The sequence below is a fragment of the Copadichromis virginalis genome, linkage group LG19 (assembly GCF_057382275.1).
Source record: "Copadichromis virginalis isolate Kocher_CV1m ecotype Utaka linkage group LG19, C_Virginalis_male_GT1.1, whole genome shotgun sequence".
In the NCBI taxonomy this organism is placed as follows: Eukaryota; Metazoa; Chordata; class Actinopteri; order Cichliformes; family Cichlidae; genus Copadichromis; species Copadichromis virginalis.
In genome coordinates, this window is record NC_140636.1 from 21,650,533 (window position 1) to 21,674,526 (window position 23,994).

The 23,994-nt window shown below is 41.6% G+C and overlaps 1 protein-coding gene across 7 annotated transcripts in view; it reads right to left on the reverse strand.

Moving 5' to 3' along the window:
- Positions 1–23,737, reverse strand: part of daam2 (dishevelled associated activator of morphogenesis 2) — a 111,167-nt gene extending 87,430 nt beyond the window's left edge. For all 7 annotated transcript variants that reach the window (XM_085440748.1, XM_085440745.1, XM_085440747.1 and 4 more), the window contains exon 1: positions 23,562–23,737. The gene's annotated coding sequence lies outside the window, so the exon portion shown is untranslated. The remainder of the gene's footprint in view (positions 1–23,561) is intronic.
- Between the last annotated feature and the right edge of the window lie 257 nt (positions 23,738–23,994).

Genomic DNA, 23,994 nt, shown 5'->3' on the forward strand with positions numbered 1-23,994 from the left:
TATGTTTATTATACTCTCTGTGACAGAACCACCACCCACTGAAACTATTGTTTAGACATTCACACACTCAAACTGGAGCCACTGATATGCTAAAGAGTGGAGAAAGGGGCAGTCACAATAACATTTATCATCTTTCTCTAGGGACAGAAGACAGATGACACCAAATTGCTGGCGGTAATGCTTGGGTGCATTCCTGAAGAAGCCCTGGGGACACATCCATTAACCCAGCTGAGCGCCAGAACCAGCTTGTTTCCATGATGTTCACTAGTGTCAAAGTGACATTAGTTTGCATCACTTCTCCATTCCGTCTCTCTCTTTCACTCTCTCTCTCTCTCTCTAGAGGGTAACTTCTCCATCACCAAAATGAGGGAAGATAGCCTATTCCTCCGGGGTTATTTGGGGTAAGCACAGACTCCAGTATTGCTGAGTGTACCAGTAACCCTTGTATCATCCATCACAGCCTGATAATTGACGCAAATGGAATGGGCCTGGCATGCATGTGATAAAAATCATGGTCTCTAAAAAAGAGAGAGGGTGAAAGATCCAACAAGCTCTCTATTCCATCTGTTCTCCTTTTCTTTGAGGGTTTGCTGATTTTCATTACCCCTGAATAGCACACATGTTACAGGAAGAAAGAAAAGAGGAGCTTAGACACTCATGTGTACCTCCACATTTACAAATGACTCCAGATCATAGCTTCTACTAACTTGGCTTCAGTAAACCTCACCCTGGGATATTCATATCAACTCAAGCAGGGTTAGGCTTTACCCACAGTGAATGGCAAATGTCATGACTGATAAACCAGCTGCAAAGAGAGAGGCGGGGAGCTTTCTCCTCCGCTGAGCTGTGTGCTGCCAAAAGACACACAGCTACCCCTAAAATCTGCCTGTCACTTGTCAGTCAGTTGGGCGAAACTTCCTGAGCTGCTTTCCAAATCAGTGATTCCCAATTAGGAGTACCCCAGGGAGTGGTAATGCATGACCAGGAGCTAATGGACAAATTATCTCAAGTATTGAAGGAAATCAACTGAATTAAAAATGAGATTTTAGCTCATTCAAGATAATTATAACTAAAGGAAATGAAGAAATTTGCATACTGAGGAATTTATAGAGATTGAAATGAGTGAAGGTTGATTCAAAAAAGGAACAGAGTAGTTCAAATCATTTGTCAAAAGTCTGTCTAACAATTAAAATCATTGGTCTAAACCCTTCTGTGCCCGCTATATGGAGCATTCATGAAGTAATATTTTAAGAAAGAATTCACCATCATATTACAGAAACAGTCACAGCCTGGCCAACAAGTGCTAAATTTAGTCAGAAAGAAAAAAAGGGAACTTGGCACTTGGTGTTACGCTGGACGAAAGGTGAATGGAATATTGGATGAGAAGAAGTGGGTCACCCAAGGTGGTCTCCTCCAGGCTCATAAACCACACTTTCTCCTGCAGACCCCTCTAACGTGCAGCAGCAGTCAAACCTGATAACAGCCAGAGAAAAGCCTGTAAAGAGGCATTTGAAATTACAGATATTGGCATCAGGAGGACTCTTTCCAGGGTTGTCACTGAAGAGAAGTGGCTGGTGCAGCGCTCCAAGCCAGCAGCTGCCAGAGCTAACATGGCAAACGGTCATGCTTTACGATGTGTTGTTCCTTAATGTATTATTTAGGGCTTCTTTAGACCAGGCAGCTCTCATTTAACTGTATTTTGTTTAGGCGAGGAATTCCTTGTGACAGCACTTTGCACTTTCTTTCACACCCACGCAGAAATAAATTGCCCCTGAGAAAATACTTCTGCTGTTCAAAACCCTGAACTCTTGACAGCATAAATATGAGTGCACATTTTTATACATGGTGTAATTGTATGTTAGCTATAAATCATGATGCAGGGGAACGGTATACTATCCATCTTTCAAAAGCCTCTGCACAAAAGCAACCTAATCACAGCAAAGCAGTCAACCATAAATCTAACTTAAGTCACTTTGTTTTTATGGTGACATTTCTTCCTGCTCTTATTATTTATATCCCTGTTGCATGAATTCATGCTTTCTTCTTCTAGCTCGACTCTTTGTGGCTTTCCATCACAAATGTTTGACAATCCACCTGCTTTTACCAACTTCAAATGAGAGTAAACACGCTTTTCAACACAATTACCTCTCATTTGTACCAAGTGCTTTTCCCCCCCCCTTTGTGTTCTGCAAAAGCAGTCTGTATCTGAATGGCTCTTTTGTTTAAAAGGCAGACTGGGCAGGGTCAAAGGTCAACCAACTGCCTGCTTCCACAGTGGCTCTAGTGTCTGCTTGGATATGTGCCAGCTACATGCTGTCATGTTTAGACAATGGTCTAGCTTTCCACTGACTGACTCATGACAGCTTCATCATGTTAACCAGTGATGTAATACCTTGATCTCTGGGCATGAAGGCCGTCGCTATTGGACTTTGAATAACTTCTAAATTATGTCATAGTGTAACCATAATGAAATGCGCCAATGGCGCGTTTCTTCTTCTTGACTGGTTAACAATTTCAGCTGTTTACTCTGGAAATATGAGAATTTAAGCTGGTAGGTTAATTCACTTTTTGCATTTAATGTTTTTTTCCTTTTTTCATTTTTAATTATTATTTTGTTTGTATAATTCTATTTGTGCTGTCTCAAATTTAACTCAAACTAACCAAGGATAGAAAGGACACTGCTAACTGGACCAGAGGAGAAGTAGAATTCTTGGAGCCATGGACATGCTGATTACCAGATGGATGCACTTTTTGAGTAGGGAGATCATTAGCCTTGCTATTTCTACTTTATCCAATTCCTAAGATGGGCAGGATGTTAAGCCCCAGTCTCACAGATTGAGACCAGCCAGTTACCCCCTGGCAGTCTATAATTTTTGCAACTTCCAGCAACCACTTACCAACCTCTCTGCAAATGCACTTTCCCCCCCTTACCATCTGGTGTTGAAAACTCGTTTCTAGGTGTGACCAAGACTTTAGATATTGAAGTTTGGGTAAACAACATGGGAGACATCTATTTGCAAACCATTTGTGAATTTCTGGCAATAGCCACTCTCACACTGACGTCAGTGTGCAAGCAACACTTTGTCCCCCCCAAAAGCAAATGATTGGTTTCACGCTACAATCAATAGCCTGAAGACTGCTGAAGGCATTTATCAGATATTGCAATAAGTCGCACATCTTATGACATCTTTATATAACAAGCTTGCAAAGTTTCCAAGTTAACATTGGAAGTCTCTGAGTAACACACACTGTATGAGTGAAATACAGTTCACTACGGAAAGATTTAGTTTAAAAAACACATCTGCTAACCCCAATGTGCTTTTATGTGACTATATTTCAAGTATATGTTAGCAGAAATCAGAAAAAACTTCTACCCCCTCTCTTACCTGGAAAGATGTACAGTCCATCTAAGCAACTTGCTTATAGTATTATTTTTTGGGGTTTTTTGCCATCTTCTTCTGCTTCTTTTAAAATCTTTTTAAAGTATTTGGTGCCAAACATCAGCTTATACGAGTCTATAGCAGTACAAGCAAATCTCTTCAATTTTAGAAATATGAGATGGAAAATACAAAGATGTATAAAAGGTCATGCTTTTAAGGCGGCTTCACTTCTCACAGCTCTTTTTTGCCAAAATGAGTCCAGGTGTGTAAACTGTAAAAGTGAGAATAGAGGCTGTCAGTAAAAAATAATGACAAAAGAAGACAAGAAAGGCCTTTGCTCTTTTTCCAGATGCTTCCATTTAAAATCAAATTTGATATATTCCTCTTGCTGTTATATTGGCAACATGGGGCTCTCCTCCTGTGGCTGTATGACATTACAATTTATCAAAATTCCTTATCCTGCCATTCATAAAAAATAAAAATAAAAAAGCACAAATCTGACCACTCACTGAACCCAAAACTTCACCTTCACCTGAGCTGTTCCAGGTGCCTTAATGTCACTTCTTAGTATCCATTCAAAGCAACATAAATCAAGGCTTTTACACCCTTCAAACACAGGCCCATGTATGGCGGTGAATGTCAGAGTTATGTGAATGTAACCATAAGTCCAATTCTAAACAGCGCAGTTTAAGGGGTTGACCCCACAGACATACATGGTCACGACTGTCATAGTGTCTAGATAAAAACATCTGGGAGTCATCTGTTCCGCTAACAGAGGCCCCATGTGAACAGGTGCGCGTCTGCATCCAAGGCCTCATACCCTTTTTCCTTGACCCTTCACCTCTAGTTAAGGCTGGGAAACTCTTTGAACCCACTGGCAGCACTGGTCACAGACAGTGCTGTCTGATCAGCCAAGGTCACGTTGCATTGGACAGTGCAGTGATCACATTAGCGCTTCAAACAAACAGAAAGCATGCTCCCATGTTTTAATTAGCTAATGATAGGTTGTGCCCAAGGAGATGCAATGATTGGTGCACACATAAATCAAATACCGCTGTAATTATGTACTTGCATCATGCTGTGACAGCAAAAGCAACAACTGACCAAAACTTTGAAGCCAAAGTGACCAAGCAAGCATCCTCTCTCTAAAGATTTTAATCACAAACCAGAGGAAGTGGGTTGCCTAAAAATAGCCCACCAATTTTACTCTCAAAGCCTTTGGTCTGGGCTCGCCACGACGGCTCCAACAAAGCTACAGTTTACGGCGAGATCCGCAGCTGAGAATAAATGACATTTTTAAAACTTTTTCTCTCAGTCTTGCTTAATGTAATGCTTGGAATGACGCCCCAGCTGGGTGTTGCACTATACCACAGTGAAACCATCTTCCGAGCTCTCCCGGGATAAGAGAGTAATAACAAACACTTCCTGTTTATCACTACAGTAAGTTAGAACAGTCTGTTCTGAGCCACTGTTCATTCCAACACAAATAACAGTGGTTATCACGTCTTAATGTTTCAGAAAACAAGAAGCAACAGCAAATTTAAGAGGCAGCAGAACACCTGTCAACACATTCATGGGCAGATGAGGATAAAAGTTAGCAAGCACGGACCAGATTTTAAGGATTTTTCTCCACAAGCATCCAACAGGTCTATGTGGAGAACTATATAGCGTCAGTGAACCACACGTGCCTCGTGCTCCATCCAACCACACAGTGACTCTCCTTGTCCAGCTGCCTCTTATATGGTGGGAAGGGTCGAACATGTTGTAACACTGATTTACTTCCCCCGCTAAATCAAGCAGCTCTTCCTTTGCAACATCCTGTCCCCCAGCTGAGAGGGGGCGCCGTAAAAGTTATCCTGCAGCGTACGGTCACATGGATTACACTGTTGTCCAGTGGGTTACATCCTTTAGCGGTTTAGATACCGAGGCAAAGCATCCTTAAGATGCATACATTCAGGGCTGGGTCGGGACTGTCCTGGTGCTTCGGCTGATAAGCAACACTCAGCCCTGTCCGCAGGAAGCTATGAGACATACACAAACAAGTGAGAGGAGATTACACCCAGGCTAAAATGATAGGAACCCAATCTTAATTTCTCAATCCATTCTATTTCCCATCTATGTCACAGCGGACAAAGACATATTGTGGCTGCAGAATAAACTTCTCACCCTACATACCCTCTCACTACAGCCTAAAACATTCAAATTCAATCTGGTACAAGCTGAAACCTATAAACAGTTGAATTAGTCATTTGTTTCTGTAGTAATGAATCACTGAGTCTACTATTAAGCCTGATTGAGCAACATACTGAAGCTTCAAAACTCCAGCCAGTATTCAACATCCAAATCAGTGTTCAACCACAAAAATCCCAAATAGCCCATTAAATAGGAAACAGCAATCCAAAATTGTTTATTACACATCAATATTAATTATTATTAGTTATCCTGAGACACCGACATTTGATCTTGGTGCATCACGACTATCATCTGGTGGGTGGAAAAAATTACAGGATCAATAACTTATGGTCAGGAGTTAATAAGGCGTAGCAGCATAATAACTAAATTATGGACACATCTTAATAGTGTGCGGTCACATAATGTGGTATGTGTGCAAGCTTTAGGAGTATAATAGCAATAATATTATGGCTTTACTTGTCTTACAGGATGCACTCACTTTTACTCTAACTTCATAATAATTCAGCATTTTTTCCTAAATGGTTATAACATGCAGAAATTATAAGTGATTTCTTAAAGTTATAATAACCTCTGATTATCCCTGAAGCTGAGTATAGTCTACAAGCCGTGTAGGTGTTTGGATTGAGTGAATGAACAGAGTGAGAATGAGTGTAGAATCGCGCATGTGTATCTTGTTACTGCTGTGTGCACAAGAGAGACAATGTAAATATATATGCTATCACACCATGTGGTGCTGAGGGATGTTGAGAGAGCAGTGGTGAAAGGGAGTGTTGCTGAGGGGCTCCAGTATGCACCGACTGCCCGCACGAGGGCTAAATGATTGTGTTGATTAAAGCCAGCTGAGCCCGGGGTAGCTCCTGTAGCAGAAGACGCACGCACGGCCCCATGTGCCCATGAAATCCATCTGGTCACTCAGTAACACATGCTTACCATCGAGCGCTGCGTGCTTTATGTTCTGCAGCTAAAAGTGTACACAAACACACACCCAAACACCCGCCATGCTTATGAAATCAAGCTAACAAACAAGTCTTTCTCTACAATGCTCATCAGCTGTAATCTGCCCACTCTACACATAGACGCTGATTAGGACTTTCCAGTGATTAAATTCATTCCTTTTACTTGAAAAAAAAAAAATGAGGCCACGTTCACTCTGAAGAATATGCAGTCCTTTCATACATTTCAATAGACGCAGTTCTTCTATTCTAACAGGTTCCATGTTCGACAGAACAAATATATGATGGCTTTAGCGTTTAATTTTTTTGTAAACTATATTGTTTCCCCTGTATGTTCAACAACAAATCGTCACCAGGGACTTTTATTTGGTGTAAATCCCAGATAAAGGGATCAGGATGATTCTAAATACATGCTTGATGGATCACCTCGCAAACCCTTTTAATCCATGTTGGAATTACAAGCCTACAACCAGCTATTTTCATGTTAAAGTTGGTTGGGATAGAACGTTCATGTTTCAATGTTTACACTATCTTACCAGCTTTTTGAAGCCATATGCTGTATCAAGGACAACTTGAATGTCCAAATTCTCTGCACTGCATTTGGCAAGTGTTCAAATTGTTTCAAGCTTTTCACAATTTATAATTTGTTTCAAAATGTTAATAACTTCAAAAAGTCTGATAACTTTCCAAGTGGCCTTACTGGTGCAACCAACATGTTTCAAAGGGCACAACTTTTACTTTAGTACTTAATGAGTGCTTGCACACAAGTCATCATCTTCCATGCAAACAATGATTTTTAGATTTCTGAGGTCACCCAATTACAAGTTTTGCTGAGCAGTACCAGACACTTTTTTGTGTCCAGTTTCTCCTAGCAACTGCCAACATCACCCAACAGCTACTTACCAACCAGTGTGGAAATACAGTTTTTCCCAACAATCCCTAGCAACTGGTGCCGGGGTGTCATCTACGACAGGTCTTAATGCTGAGATACCAAAAGGAAATCATGCAGTCCAAGGTCTCTCTGCACCTCTGACCTTGCAGTGGACACACATGCACTCCCAGATATTGATGGCAGATTCTCCAATACACCACCAATGCTGCAAGCACTATTCCAGTTTTGACACGTTCTTTTGGGTATTTTTCCTTCACCGTTACGTAAAATACATTCAGTTACAGAAATGTTTAACACAATCAGAAGTGTTCAGCAGATGTAAGCTCCCTGAGTGTCAGGCCCATCCTCACTTTAGTCATATGTAGCGTCCACCAACACTGAAAAACTATAGTCATCACCAAGTCACTGTATTTATTTAAATTCAAAGCAGATGTTTCTTCACTCATGCCTTAGTGTATATCACTGCAGATATATGGGTTCAAGTTATAAGTAAAGAGAAGCTCTCACACAATATACAGGTGTCTGACTCACAGGCACCCATGGGATGAAAACCTACTGGGGAAAAAAACCCAAAAAAAAAACTAAACCCTTGACCCCTGCACTACAAATCTGGGTTAATCTGCTCCGGCGGCATACAATCAACACACATTGTTCCGATTACATGCTATCAAAGTTAAATGGTCAGGTTGGGCCTCGAATCCCATTGCACACTGTAGCAAAAATGTGGGTCAGTACTTCTTCCCCTGCAGCCTTTCCTCTCCTTGCATCTGAGTTTCCTTCACAGAACAATGAGTCTGAGTTTTCTTTTTCTTTCCACAGCACCAGGACGTGCAGTGAGAACTGGCATTATTACGGTGGCCACTGTGGAGCACTGAGACCCCAAGTTGCGATGCAGGGTGTGATATAAGAGAACTCGGTAACCTTTCAAAACACAGTCCAAAGGAGCCATTTCAATAATTATGAGCATTGATTGTTGTGAATGTAATGAAAGGAAGGATGCAGTAGGTCAATGAAAAAAAAAAAAAGGGGGGGGGGGGGTGATTTAAATGACCTCACCTGTCAACAGCTTCCTGTTTGAAGGCCTTTTCTGCAGGGGAGCTTAAAGAGTTTTGACAATTGTGAAAAAGGGAACCCAAGCCAGAGAGGTGTTTGCAATGTCGAACACCACAGATAGGAATACACTACAGTAAAAATAACCGATGCACCATCATGTCTGAAGGTTTGCTTCTAATGAAGATTAAAAGGAAGAGAAGGCAAGTCTGGGAAATGTACTGCACAGCACTGACCAGTAGCCAAACGAATTCAGACAGATTTATGTTCACCGCCTGTTTTAATACTTTGTCAGTGGCGCTCTAAGACAGTTTGTGTGTGCAAATGAATCACAGCAGGGCTTCTTCCATCCATTCTGTTTCATGGGCCAAACCTCCAATCAGCAGATACCTTTCCTCTTCCCCAGATCTTGGAAAGAATGTCAGGAAAGCAAGGTCACGTCAGGTAGGGTGGGTGTATGTGTGTGTGTGTTCATTCATGAACACTACCGCTCAGCCGTTTGGGTCACTTTATGGTTTTAATGCAGTTCCATTAGCATTTTCAGCAAGTATAAATCATATTTTTCAGTAGCATGTTGTGTTTACTAATATGAATTTATCAGTAGGAAAATTATATTGGAGCAAACAAAATTCTACTGAAACAAAAGAACTCTTTCTCTTATAAATTACCAGAAATCTGACAGGGGCATTTCTAAGAGTCCAAAACTTTCAAGCTCTACTTTACACTAAAGCTTTCTTTTGCAAGTTGCAAAAGAGTTTGCAGTTTAACACATTGCTGTATAAAGTTTAGTAATCATATTACAGTAAGCAATTATGCTGTTACTTGCATCAATATGGGTGAGTAGAAAGAAAAATTCAAACACACCTTTTTTCCTGCAAGCTTGCACTACAATCACCTGATTCAGTTCATGTGCAGGAAGGAGGAGAGTATTCGAGCAGTCTGCTGCACAACTCTTGCAGAGTGGAGATATAAATATTGCTGTCATTTTTATTGCAGGAAAGAAAGTGACGACAAAGTGCAAACTGTGCCCAGCCAGAACTCATGTGCAAAGACATCATGCAAACACAAAGCTACTGAAGAACCCAGATTGATGTTAAAGCTGCGTATGCTCACCCCAGCTAAGAGCCAGGGCCTTCAACAGGTAACAAAGGAAGTGATGAGCCATCAGGTGTGAAGTGTGGAGAAAAAAAATCTTGAGCATGTCTTCATGTGTGAGACTGTATCCTAAGTTTTATAGTGTTATATTATGTTGTGGAGTAATGCAAATGTAATGTAGCAAGTTACTCTAGTGAGTAATTAAGTAACGTTAGTGATGTATTAGTTCTTTTGTTTAAATTAAAAATTAATATGTAATACACTGTTTTTTTACACTTATTTTTTACCTTACATCCTCTCCTCAGCATTTGCAGAAATTGTTGTTCAGACATTATTCATTGTAATTTTGTTGTTTTGCATTTATAGACGTTTTCTATCCAGAGTGTGTTCTTTTTTATGAGTTTGAAGATCATAAAATGTGGATATAATGCCCAACTGGGGATAAGGATTGAAAATTAGCAATAAAATTAAACTCTGTATGCAGCCCATCAGTTTAATGCTCTGTACTGAAGCTATGTTCAAGTGCATCATCTCACTGAAAGAAAAAAAATTAGTGAATGAAGATTTTGTTCTTCTCTGATTTAAAATGATGAACACTGAAAAACAATCCATTTGCTTGTGAGATTCCTGCTCCTAGCCGAGGACCATGGGAGCACCATGCAAGGGATGAGAGATAACGAGAACGACTTTCTGTTTTGCAGTGCTACGTTCCCTGAACGCTGCCCAGTTTATGTATTGCAGCTTGTTGTCAAGGAAACCTGGCAGCAAATGAGGGCAGAGCACAAGAGAGGCAGGCATCCAAAGACTGGAAAAAGTGAGCGAGGGAGAAAATTAGGTGAAAAATAACAAAAGTATCAACATAAAATATATTTATTATTCCGATGGTTTCATCTTTGAGCATGAAGTTGAGACAGCACACTTTTCCTGCACTACAGATTATTCACAATTACAGGAACATCACCTATTTTTTTCCAATTAGGAGGTTCAAAACCCACCCACCTCCCTCAGGTCAACTGGAAAATCCCATTTAATTCTCACTAATTGAATGTGAATCATTATCCTGGAAATACTTCAACAAACGCAGTGCAAGTTTTGTCTAAGATATCCTTCCTCCCACAGCCACTAAAAATCAACTTACAAATGTTGCATCTTTATTCTTTAAAGCTAATCTCCGTACTGCTGAAATAGTCACGGTCACTCGCAGTTAGTTGTGCACTTTGGGGATTTTGTCTGTCAGCACAGCAGGGTGGATGCTGGGGATTATGAAGGCAGTGATGTGTGCATGGGTTGATATGGTAGCATTTATGTCTGTTCCAATGGTCCAGGTTGTCAGAGTAATACCTTTAATCCACCCCCTGCTACTAGTATCAGCCCCAAAAGATAGAGTCAAGGGCATGGTTACAGTCCAGTAGCATCCCTATTCCCCTTTTTCAGCTCCCTCTCTCCTTCTGATAATCACAATATGAGTCTCCTCTTTACAGGGCACAGTTAATCCCTGTGGCTCCTGGACCATGTGACCAGTGAGGAGGTAAAGAAGAGGATGAAACTGACTGGACTTTAAGAAGCCATTTGCTAGATGGATCACTGCCTGAAGAAATAATACAGGCTGTAAGACTTTGAAAATGGGCAGCCCATCTAAGCTTCTGCAGGAAGAGAGAGCGACAGAGAGAAAATATATCAGCCTCCAGTAGCTTTAATGCCGGCCAACTCCTGTCAGATGGCTTGGCACACAGAGCACTGGCTTATGGGTTATCTCTCCATCACTCCACTGCTGACAGCCTGGACCCTTCAACACATGTGTGCACACACACGCATACATTTGCAAGAGCTTTTAGCATCCTGGGTCTGCATCTCTCTCACATAAATTCTTTTGTTTTCAAAACTGCTTTTAAAAAGGCGCACCATTATGGACACAACATTCAAATTTGACAAACATTTAATAATCAGCGCTTGCTAATATAAAGGCAGAAGGCTGTTGAAATATCTAGGGCTGAATTAAAATGTCATGATACAGTGCAGTTCCTCTAACGGCCACTTGAAGCTGGCTCCAAAACCGAGTGGCGCTCCATGACTCCCATTATAAAGTGTCCAAGTGTATGTGTTTACTGTCTGGTACAAAAAACTGTTTTGTGTTGTCATTGGAGCGACAAAAGAAAATACAGGACCTAATTGATATATCCCTAACATTTGCATTTATCTGGGCAAGACATCAGCCAAAACTGCATGGGCTAGGCAATGGTACTCTGCTGCATCCCAGAATGCAAAGCATACCTGGCTACAGGAAGGCATTCGGCTCAAACTTGCAGCATCACCTGGTCAGTATGAGGTCAGATCTCACCATAAACAAACTAGTGAGTCTCTGTCTGGTTGGTTCCACACCTGAGTGCGATTATCATGTTCACACGTGCACAAACAAATTTCACCAAGTAGGAAAGTTAACTTTTAATTTAAATGGACACAGCACAGCTGTGAGAAAACACCCTAAAATCGGGCAAACCTACATTAGCAAGCTGATGGACCAAAATTCAGAAAATGAAAGATGCCTGTAATGTGTGCTTACATTGGTCAAAAACCTAAAAATACAGCTAGCTTACCTAGCAAACATATGCTTAACGTTACTTAGTGTTGATACTTAGTTTGTCAGACAAGGAAATGGGGACTTCCACATTGCCACTGTTTAATGTACTTAATATACAATGGCAGGTCTCCACAGCACTACATCCACTAGACATACATGATGAAAATTTTCATTAATATATCTGTTTAGCTCTACTGTAGCTCAGCAGAATATTTTTTTCAGTGACTGTCCTTTATAATGGATTTATCTGAAGAGATTAATTTTCAAAGAGGCAAACCACTAAAAAAAAAAAAAAAGCCCCCTGTGGGGGGGACAGGAAAATAATACTAAAAGTCTCTCAACCCTAATGGCCACCAGTAGGAGCAGATGTGTGCAAAGCAAAAACACCACACAGAGCTACAAAACCACACGACTAAAGAACTTCAAACATAGTTGTAATGACTAATTGTTTAATGTCAGGACATCACAGTGTCATCTTTCCAAGCCATGCAATCTCACAAGTGCACAAACAAGTTGGCCTGGTCTGTCACAACATTCAGGTTGTTAGTACATGGCAAAGTAGTAACCACATGAGTGCTGGGACTGTAGGTTTCCCAGCAGAACATTTCATCATAATGGGATGACTGATATTATTCACTTCCCCTGACAGTGGTTTTAATGTTGTGGCTGAATCAGTCACTAACCAAAAATGACCTCCTCTTCAGATTTGCTAAGACATTCTTGGGTCATCTGAGATTTTCCTACTGGCTTCTGTCATTTGTTTAGCCCCACACTTCCTGAATGCTGATGGCAGACAATCTCCTAGTTTACATAAGTAGAAGGAGAAGAAAACCAGCACACTCTCTGCAAAGGAGGAAGACGAGGAGGTGCATGAAGAGGAAGGGAGTATCTTACTCACCGAGTGAACGGCACAAAGATCACCTGATGTCCACATGTGATCTTTACCACAGGGGGAGTGATGGAGCGTATATCAGAGGAGGATGACATCTGTTTTAAGAAGCTTCCTCTCCATCTGCACAACTATAAAACAGGACCCAGAGTCTACACGAGTACCTGTGTTTTTCATCAGTATGGACGAAGCAGAGTAGATGAGAAGAGGATGCTGTTGTCACTTATGGCAAGCCCGCATGGAAAACAAGCAGGTTGAGAGGGAAAGTCTGGGTTAGAGTTACAGGTGAATTTAAGAATAACACAAGTGCGGGGAGCGAGCGATGGCCTGGTAGTGTTTTCAGACGATGGAGAACACCCACAAAATCTTAAAATCTGGAAAAAGGACACAGTTTATAACGCAGCACAAATAAACGTCCTGCCTTCCTGCCTTTCAACAGTCCATTTGAAGTGCAGTGCCAGTGCAAACCTGCGCGAGATCAATCTGCTCTCCGGAGGGATAAAAGCAAAAGACCCCATTTCAACAGGCCTCTCCAGAGACAGAACCCCATTCATTCCTCCTCTGAATGCTTTAGTTGTTGCCAACCACGCGGTTTGTCACTTGGCGAAAAAGAGTTTTTGAAAAAAACTCGCCAGGGATGAAGGATCTATGGCTCAGGTCCACTGTTTGGATTCTGTTTGTCTGTTTAGTTACTCAGTAGCAAAGGGACAGAACCGTTCTTGGATCCTCGACTGCATCTACTCATCTATCTCAGAGCTCAAACACAATAAGATGGCAGTTAGCTTGGATGATGCATTAGGGCCTGGGAGAGAGGCTGTAGAGCACAGTAAAAGTGCCTGTCACAGCTTTCTATTCTGCTTAGGAGCTTTGAAGTGCACCATAAAGTCGTTACATGATTAGAAAGAAATGCATGGGAAAATACAGAAGCCAAATTTAGTAATCCAAGACTCTCCCCGAGATTTATGATGGCGTTGAGCTTATAAAACGTTTTACTGTTTAGTAATGGCCTTTAGTTTTAAACAAAGTGACATCACAGGTTTGGTCTGATACTGCATGTCTGAACCATATTTTTTCCTCAGGTCAGACTATTTATAGGCTTATGGATTCCAAACGCTGCAGGTGAGGATAGGATAAGAATTATTCAGATGGATCAGAGGGGGAAAACAAGAGGGGTAAATGTGATTCAGCTACTTCTTAAATCTTGTTAAGATGCTCCAGCCTTAGATCACTTCAATAAAGCTCATTTGTCACACTAGCAAAGTGAATTACAGTAGACTAAATTGAATTGAGGATTAGGGTAGGAGGCTTGGCTATCTGACAGCCTGTCATATCTTGTTGTTGTTGGTCAATATAAAGTGCCACACACACACGCGCACGAAACACATAACAAGTATGTCACCATGACACTAAATACACAAAACCTGTGTTTCTGGGATTTCCCGTAAAGCAAATGTGAAAATAAAACTGCATCACTATCCATATGCAAAAGTGGAAACAAATCACTGCCAACGACAATTGAATGCATTAAATGAAAACTGAAATTCAAAATCTAAATATAAAAAGCCACAAACTCTGTTTAATGAGGTAATTCCTCCAGCCAAATGACACATTCAGTACACAAACCAGGAAAAGTCTCTTTAAAATTTTTTTTAATAAAAATAAAAAACCCAGCAACCTCCAAGCTATAAACTTTACATATTTCAGGTTCAATATCCAACCCTGGAGCCAGAACATATTTTGCATGGGTAGCCAAAGTAAACCTGCCACAGTCTGGCCCATTCTCAAAACTCTGTGTCACATCAAGACCCACATCGCAATCTCAGGCCTCAATCTGAAGTGATTTATTGGCTGTGAGTTCTTTTACCAGGCTTCTTCATCACTGTGCTGAAGAGCTTGAAGGATCCACCAACCAGATAAGATAAATCCTACTCCTGAGCCTGATGATAATGCAAATAACTCCAGTTTGGGAATCTAAAAACTGGGCAAAGGAATTCTGCCACCACTTCTACCACTAGGATCTGCTGAGGCAAGAACGGTCCTGGAGGAGTAGTGGGGCTCAGCATCTCTGAGCACAGAGGACCCCCCCCTCACCTCCCCAAGGGAAAAGCCGGTCCAGAGAGCGGGGGACTCTCACGGACAGTTGAGAAATTTTCCCACAATCAAACGCAAACAGAGCCGCACAGGGCAGCGCGAAGGACCCCTGTCCACCAAGGAGACAGAGGGAGGGAGGGAGGGAAAGAGCTGACGGTTACAATAACACAACCCATAGAAGTACATGCTAGGCCATATCTCTTGTAAAGAGGACCCTCAAAGAGAATGCACTGCTTTGTAAAGAATATTCAGTGATCCAAGTGAGGTCTCAACAGTATTCCAAGGAAGTTTAACCTGTAGGTAACCTTCAGTAAATTTCAGAAACCCAGAGGTCTTGGATACCCCTCTGCACAGTTCATTGGTAAATGACCTCATTAAGGTAATCTGTTTTCAGCACAATCCACCACTACAAATACCATCTGCTACGCATTAAACAGGGTGTCAAGCCACAGAGGACATCTGGATTGCTATCGTTGAAAAGTTTAGGCTAATTTAGGCACCGTCTGAACTTGAGACAACATTAAGATAAAAACTCAAGACTGACAATCTAGACCAAGAGATTTAGCATCATTTTGGCCACTGAGATCAAATCTGCTCAGCTTGCAAACAGAGGATATTCCCATTTTAAACAGGAACGGGTTGAACTTTGTCATTACAGCTCAGTCAAAACAAAGATACAGACCTGGATATTGATAACTTCAGCTACCCAATGCAACAGGAAAATTCAATCTAAAGCACATAACGGCTAGGCCTTTGTAAACAAAATCAATTTCCTGAAGGGCAAGCAAAGCACTGGGATGAGGTAACAGGTCAAAAGTCACCTATCATCAAACTCTGCGGAGTATATTTCCAACAAAGCCATAAGTTTGACCTGTGATATGAAGAGGTGACGCAATCACAATCACGAATTTCAAACATTCACAACTTTAAATACTTTGAAGACACTCTTGGATGACACAAAAGCAGAAACCGACTCAGGGAGCTGATAACTTTAGGTTTCTGGCTTTGTCCAAAGCCAAACACGACATTCTTTTCCTGTGTGATTCATGTCTACTTTCTAATGAAAATGTAAAGGTTACATCTTGCGAAAATGTGGCATGCAAGCCTCCTTTCGAGTGGGTCGGTAAAAGTCTTCAAACTTCCTTTTATAGAAGTAGCCCCCAGAGCTGGATATCAAAGCTATTATAAATAAGAAGCTGGAATGCAGAAAGGGAAAAAAATAAACATCCAAGCTGCTCCGTTATCTACACCCAGCTGTGCAGTTTAGAGCCCAATCCTTGGAGATGATGTCACTTTGGCATTGGGTTACTGTTAAAATACTGTCCTTATAATTTAGAGTGGATACTAATTCATTCAAGTAGTAGCCAACAAACCCTGTGTGTGAACCTAACTCAAAGTTAGCACAGACCTTGAACTGAGTTCATACAACCTTAACCCGAATGAAAAACACCCAAAGATAAAATTATCACTGTCAGTTAAGATTGGCATGAACAAATGCATCACTTTAAAAGAGATCTATATACACTCAGCAGCCACTTTATTAGATACATCGGCTCAACTGCAAATATCTAATCAGCTAATCACATGCATTCAGGTATGCAGATATCGTTAAGTTGACCCAATCTATCCTGCATGGAATTAACACTTCAGGCTGTTGGTGGTGATCTTATGGTGTGGGAGATCTATTTTCAGCACACCTTGGGCCCTTTAGGTCAAGTTGAGCATTGTTTAAACACCACATATCATGCGAGTATTGTTGCCAACTACATCCATCCCTTTATGACTACAATATACTCATCTTCTGCATCCAGCACTGTTACATGCCATGTCACAAATCTCAAATCATCTTAAACCATTTTCTTTGACATGACAATGAGCTCACTGTACTCAAGTGGCCTTGAAAATCATCAGATTGCAATCCAATAGAGCAATTTTGGGATGTGGCGATTCGGGTCATGGATGTGCAGATGACAGATCCAAGTCTACAGTCATCATGAGACTGCAGTATAAAAAACTAAAGTTCTGTTCTTTCTGGAATTATTTCTGTGTGAATTTTCCACAAATACGGTGTGCTTGCTCCTGAGATCCTTGCCACAATGTCTCATTCAACTCTCCTACAGCACCAACAGCAACTTTCCAGTGTTAACTTCAAACTGGAGTTCACCAGTCAATAATCCTGAAAAATGTCCAGCAATATTTCAACACAAACGCCACATTAAACTCCACGTGTCATTTTTTTAAGCATTTTGCTTTCTTTCTGGCCTTTGAAAGCCAAGACTAGCTTGCCAACCTTTTTAGGACTTTACATGGCAAGCCACTGCAAATCAAAGTGTATTTATGGTTTACCAATGACTACCAAGGAGAGCGAAGGAGGAACATCTCCAGGCGCCACTTTTCAACATAATTTCAGAGGCAAAGTGAACCTGAGATGCAGAGGTGAGGGGAGACCTGAAGCCAAGAGAATATGGTGGGGCTGACGCACTGGAGGTTTGATAAATGATTCCATATGTGCTCCAGATCCCTAGTGAAAGAGCTGCTTTGTGTTCACTGAGGTAGCACGTGCACAGGTCCCAAGTGCATACCCCTCCCCTTCTTTCTGTTCCATCTACTGACAAAACCTATTTGGCCTTTTCTCGGCAGGTCAGGGTAATATTAGCCAAGTGTAAGTGGCAGGAGCAAAAGGTCTGGGTGCCCGAGTCTCAGTCAGCCTTCTTGCACCCTATTTTGACGGGATCTAATTGCCTGTGACTACATGGAGACAGTGGACCAAAAACAACCACAGCATTGAGTTAGATGGCAGAAGGGGGTGGGGGTGGGGGGGCAGGGTAAAGTTGACAGAGATTGAGACCAAGGAGGGAGAGGTATTTGGGGGAGGGAACTGTCAGTAAGTTTAGAAATATTGGGATATTCTCAACCTCTATTACCCCTAGTGCTAAATCACTCCCACCCATGGCAAAATAATTCCTCAGAGCATTAAAGAGGCAATCTTCGCTGCGCACCTGCTCCTTTTGAATTTTGTCCTGATATGATGGAATAGGTAATCACCCAAAATACCACCTTTATTGTGGTGACAAACTCCCCTCTGTAGAGGTTCAACAACATATGGTGAAACCAAAACTTAAATTGCCTTCAATTTACACCAGTGGTGGAAACATGCAAGTCTGATCAGGTAGTCAAGGCAGCAGGCTACTGTTTCCACTACAAACACTATAGCAGCACTAGTGCACAAAAACAAGTTTGCAATGGCACAATGTGCAAAAAAACGGTCAAGAAAGCGAAGCGTCTCCTCCATATTTAATAAACACATGATTGTGTAACTCCACATTTCTACCTTGTGACTGTTGCTAGTGAGAATGACAGGAAATTAAGACTTTAGTGGCAGCTTGAGGGGGAGGACATAAAAGGAGGAAGAAGCACAGCAGAAGGCAGAAACGTGTCCTGCACTGTTTGATTCCACTGGACAGTGAAGACACCTCCAAAGCTGGGGTTTTTTGTATGTATGTAAACTCTTATAAATACAAGTGGTTTACATACAAACCACAATAATTAAATGAGAACAAAAGAAGGATCCACAGAAGAGAAAGAGAAAGTAAATTACTGACGTGTATTAAGATCATATCATAGCACTCCTTTACAGTTGGGTTACACCAATGTTGGTCGAATGTCAATGGTTTCTGGCACAGTGGGAGCATTCCTGCTATGCTGGAGTTACTTTAAAACTTAGGTTTTTAACAGCAGAGAACAACCTCACTACTGTATGGGAGAAGCAGACCAGAGCCTGTTGCAACCGCTCATCAACAAGTCCTGCACACTGGGCCTCTGTGGCCAGGAGCTACACTAGAAAAGCTGAAATCAGGCTTTTGACTGAAGTCAACGAGACATGTACTCTTAAAGAGTCTCTCAAACAGAATGAATCTCAAATGGTGCAAGAGATCCATATGCATTTATCTACTTATACTTTTCAATGCTTATTTAAGTTCTTTCAGAGTAACAATGTGCATGCTTGGTCAAGTACTGAATCTTGTTATGATGCACCAGTTGAGTTTATTCTGACACCTTTCATGCACTCATTTGTTTTCTGCTGAGCTCAGTGAGCTGTTAAATAAAAATGACTGGGATTAAAATAAAAACAGTGTTACATGAGCAAAATATATAAAAACAACTTAGGACAGAAAAGTAAAGAATTGCTCTGAAGAAGGTGCTTACTTAAACAGATAATGCAAAAATAGTGGAGCAGGTTTAGCTCAGTGGGTGAGCAGAAGACCATATGCCACATGACTAGAATGCAGCAGCATCGGTTTGAGTCTGACCAGTGGCCCTTTGCTGGGCATCTTCCCTTTCTCTCTCTCTCTCTCTCTCTCCCCACTTTCCTGTCTGTCTTCACTACTCTACTATCAACAAGGCAAAAATCCCCCAAAAAGCATCTGTAAAATAATATCGGTAATAATTTAAATGTAAAATGAATGCAATTACTGTGGCAAAGACTCTGCATCTCTACATCTCTGTGGAGATGATGTAGATGTTGCTTGTCCAGTGAAAATTCACAGGGTGGTCAGGATCCATCAACTATCCATAACCATTTACCACAGCCACAGTCATTTGGATGAGCTCTAAACTAGTTGAGTAACATAAGCAGCACGCTGATTTATTTCAAACTGTGGCACAAGTGAAGGACTACAGTTTTGGGGTGTAACATGGGTTTTGTTTTGTTGGTGAAGGTGACCACACAACATGTATAAACCTGTGTGCACTGTTTGCACCTAAAAGGGTTTGGCTAAGAAGGAAAACACTCCAAAGTTCAAGTTTGCCATCAATATCAGCACATCATCAGCACACTCATGTGTCACCGTCATCAAGTCCCTCGCGGAAAAAAAAAAAAAAAAAAAAACTATGGAAAAAGGCATGCATGTCCCAGTAAATTCAATTTAGGCTAATCAACTAGTCTGCAAATAAGAAGACATCAGAGTGTGGCATCTTTTTCTGACATCTACACACCTGCAGTGAATGTGGTTAGATTGCACCACCAACATTAATCTAGATTACAATATGGACAACCCAAGAGGAACCATAGGCAGAGCCTCAGGTAGTGATGGCTTCATAACCCAATAGTGAAGTGGTGTGAAATTCCAGAAAGGATAGATACTGTGCAACTTTCTACTAAGAGGACATTTTATGTGTCCTTGCATGGATTTCAAAGTGTTTCTGAACATATGTACAGCTCTAACCTTTAAAAAAAAGAAGAAGAAGAAACCCTTGGCTGTACTGTATTCATGGCATTAAATTTGGTTACCTCCTGCTGTAAAAACAAATCATAGAATCAAACCACTTCCACTTTTTTCACATGTACTCATAAATGAAGGTCTAGTAAAGTAGGAAATGGGAGGATGAGGAGTGAAGAGGGGTCTCATAACCACTTGTGCCTGAGGATTGGAAGGAGAGGAAGGGGGCGGGTGGGCATCCAACAGACCCAAAACTGTGTCTGGTATTAGATTATAACCTCACAGCTAATTACTCCCAGACTCCTTAGCTCTGTGCCAGAAACTCTGCACAGATACAGTAAGTCAGCACGCTGCCTCTCCCCCACACAAAGAGAGAGACTGGCAGAAGGTCTACTGCAGCCACTCAGTGTGTAATTGATGAGGGACGAGTAAAGAAGGCAAATGAAAAGTTTTATGAGGGGAGACAGGGACAAATATATCGACTTGGAACACTTGTTGATGAACTGTAAGGGTGCACAAGGGGGTGTCGCTGCTTTCTAGATGATGAGATGATCAGCACTTGTTGCACAGTGATTTATTTAAAGTTTGGATCGAGTCTGAACATCTGATAAAGCACATCATCAGTCAGCAGGCTGCAGAAAGGAGAAGCGACATGCTCTCCCATGACCAAGTACAGGCTCACTCCTGCCCCCTCCTCACTGCCACAGTCTCACCTCACAGACTGGACGAGCAGCAACAGCCAGCCAAAACATCTGGCTCTGTTAAAAGAGAGCACACTTCTCCCTCAACTGCTCACCGGGAACAATGGTCCTGTCTTTCCCCAGCTGGCAAACAGTCCTAGCTTAGACCAGGCACAGTCCACAGCTTTGTGGCCACTCAGATACCAGGTAAAAACACACACAACCACCCAAAGCTAAGCAAGGCTGCTACTCATGCTTCTGGCCACAGAAACAAACATACACATCCAAAAGTAGTCCAGCTCCTGCTCAGTCAGCAGGGGCACAGCCAGAAGCCGAGTACCTCAGCCCACCGGGCCTGTTTCTCTTGGATTACACATGTGTTTTTCTTCCCTACCTCCTCTAAAAACACACAGGTAGCTGGACAAGGATTGTGCACTACAGTCAAAACAGTGGACTCAAAAATACTCCAGGAAAATTGCTTCCTTAGTCTGATTTAAGGTTAAACGGGACAAATATTCCTGCTTTATATGTGAATTTTTGCATGCCTGTGAAAGAGCTTATAATGTATTAAAAGCTCAGCTCTGCTCAGAGATATGCAACAGGACTTTTGAATAAATCCATCCATCACTGACATCCTTTAACACAAGTCTGTTGGTTCAGCGGGCAACCTATTCCTGCCTGTGACGTATGTGCATTACACATTGTTTTAAAAAAATCCTTCAGCAGCTTTACATGCACAAATCCTCCAAGCCACTTACTTAACCAATGATTAAAATGTAATTTCTATGCCATAATCCACCCCAATCCTTTCACCAATAATGGCCTTTTTACACACACACACACACACACACACACACACACACACACACACACACACACACACACACACACACACACACGGCCAAAAAGTTGGGGATCACTGTGGCTTTATTTGATGCAGCACAATCTTGATCCGGAAGAAGGAATGATGCTAAGCCATGTGGGTAAGGAGGAGAAAGAGGAGGCAGAGGAGGACGAGAAGGAGGGGATCATTTTGTGCTTAGCATGGTGCTGTGCTTGTAAAGCCTCAACCGCTGGCCAAGAGCAGCCGACGCTGCATCACTGCCAGATGTTCAGACGGATTAAACAGCTCCTGATGCCTCTGACAAGCAGTGTGGCCATTAAGTAGGGATGCCTGTATCTTCTGATTATTAAAGTGCAGTTTTCTTTTTCCAATAGCAATGCAAGATTCACAAAAGCTTCCCTTTTATACATGATCCTTAACATTAATATCTGTCATTTGAATGGCCTGATTTCGGTTAGAGATGGAGAGGTTGTCAAGTTTTTACACATCTGGATGTAAAACAGTATGAAAGATAAGAAAGAAAAAAAACTGCAATCAAGACTAAACACATTACTTCACAAATCCCATTAAATGGACCAAAAATAAAAGGCATATCGATCTCTGCACTATCATATCAGTGAAGAAGTAAGTGAAGAGGCCATCACATGATACTTTGAATGGTATTTAACTCTGGATGAGAAAAGAAATGTTGAAAGAAATATAGAAATAAATAGGTTTAGGGTTATCAACAGGGCGAAATGTTACAAAATTAAAAATAAATACATTTAACAAAGAATAAATTAATGAACTTGAACAGCTGGTGTAGCCAGACTTAGTCCAAGAGAAAGGGAACTCCTATCCACTCAAAGAAGTATGGATCAACAGGAGTCCCCCAATAAGTTTGAGAGTCTGAATCTGGTGCAACAAGCAGAAAATATTTTCCATTTCATTTAATTATAATAATAAAGTGGAAAAAATCAGAGGCCTTAATTGTGCCCCAAGTCTAAATGCCTTTCCTTTTTTTTTTAATTACTTGATTTGAACAGATCTTCTTATGAGAAGCTATTTCTTTGCAGTGTGGGTGATGACACAGCAGTGGAGGTGGCGCAGCGCCCTCTATAGACGGAGACAGGAACTAACATCAGCGCTGTGTGGCCCAGTGAATGCATAGGTGGATAATATCGAGGTCAAATGCATTGAGCATCGTGCAAAACTCACTGCAGTCCATCATTATAACACAAAGCGACATTATTATCTCAAAATTATCACATCACTGTGAGAAAACCGTCAAACAGATCAAAGATAATCGGTGGGGGGTGGCTGTCATGCGCAAAACTGCATATAAATGCACTGATATACACCTAATGGCACCAATGATGTGTTATAACTGAAGCCATTAATCATTTTCTCCCTTTAATATTAATGCAGGCGAACTAGCAGGCTTCAGATCAGGTGCTGGATCCTAATTGGCATGTTGAGCAGGAAAAAAGGGCAGTCAGGTAAAGCCACAGCAAAGGTTCTTTGATCACATTTAAAATTAAACTCTAATCTGTCCTAATCAGCAGAGACTGTAGCATCAAAATGACACTTTCCCACATCCAGGGGTTCAAATATATATCCAAACCGATGGCCCCGATTGCCTCTACGGCTGCTGAAGGCAGAACCATCCCAGCCTCCAGCTCAGCCCAGGCTGCCTGGCAGAGGAAACGTAAACTTACCTTGCAGACGCGTTGCGGAGAATCAGTCGCTGCTCGGAAATAATAATCCCGTGTGGCTGTCAGCGGGAATATGGGAGAGAAATCACAGCGGGCTGGATAAACAGAGAGCCGCTGAGCTGTGCTGACTGTACGAGGAGGTTCATTCAGCTGAATGATAGTGGAGAGTGAAGGCACTGACAAGTCGGTCACAACAGCAGCACCACGCCTCCTGTCTTAAAGTCACCGCACTCTGCCTGCCTATCCGAGTGGGTGTGTGCGTGTGTGAGAGGTGAACACGACCGCATGAAATCATAGCTTGCTCATTACAGGAAAATAATACAAATGCAATAGCATCGTATAATTCTTTTTTTATGCTCCATATATACTAACTCGACAACATTTCTATGCTCCTGTGAAGCTCTTCATAAAGAACACTAACACAGGCTGTGCAAGA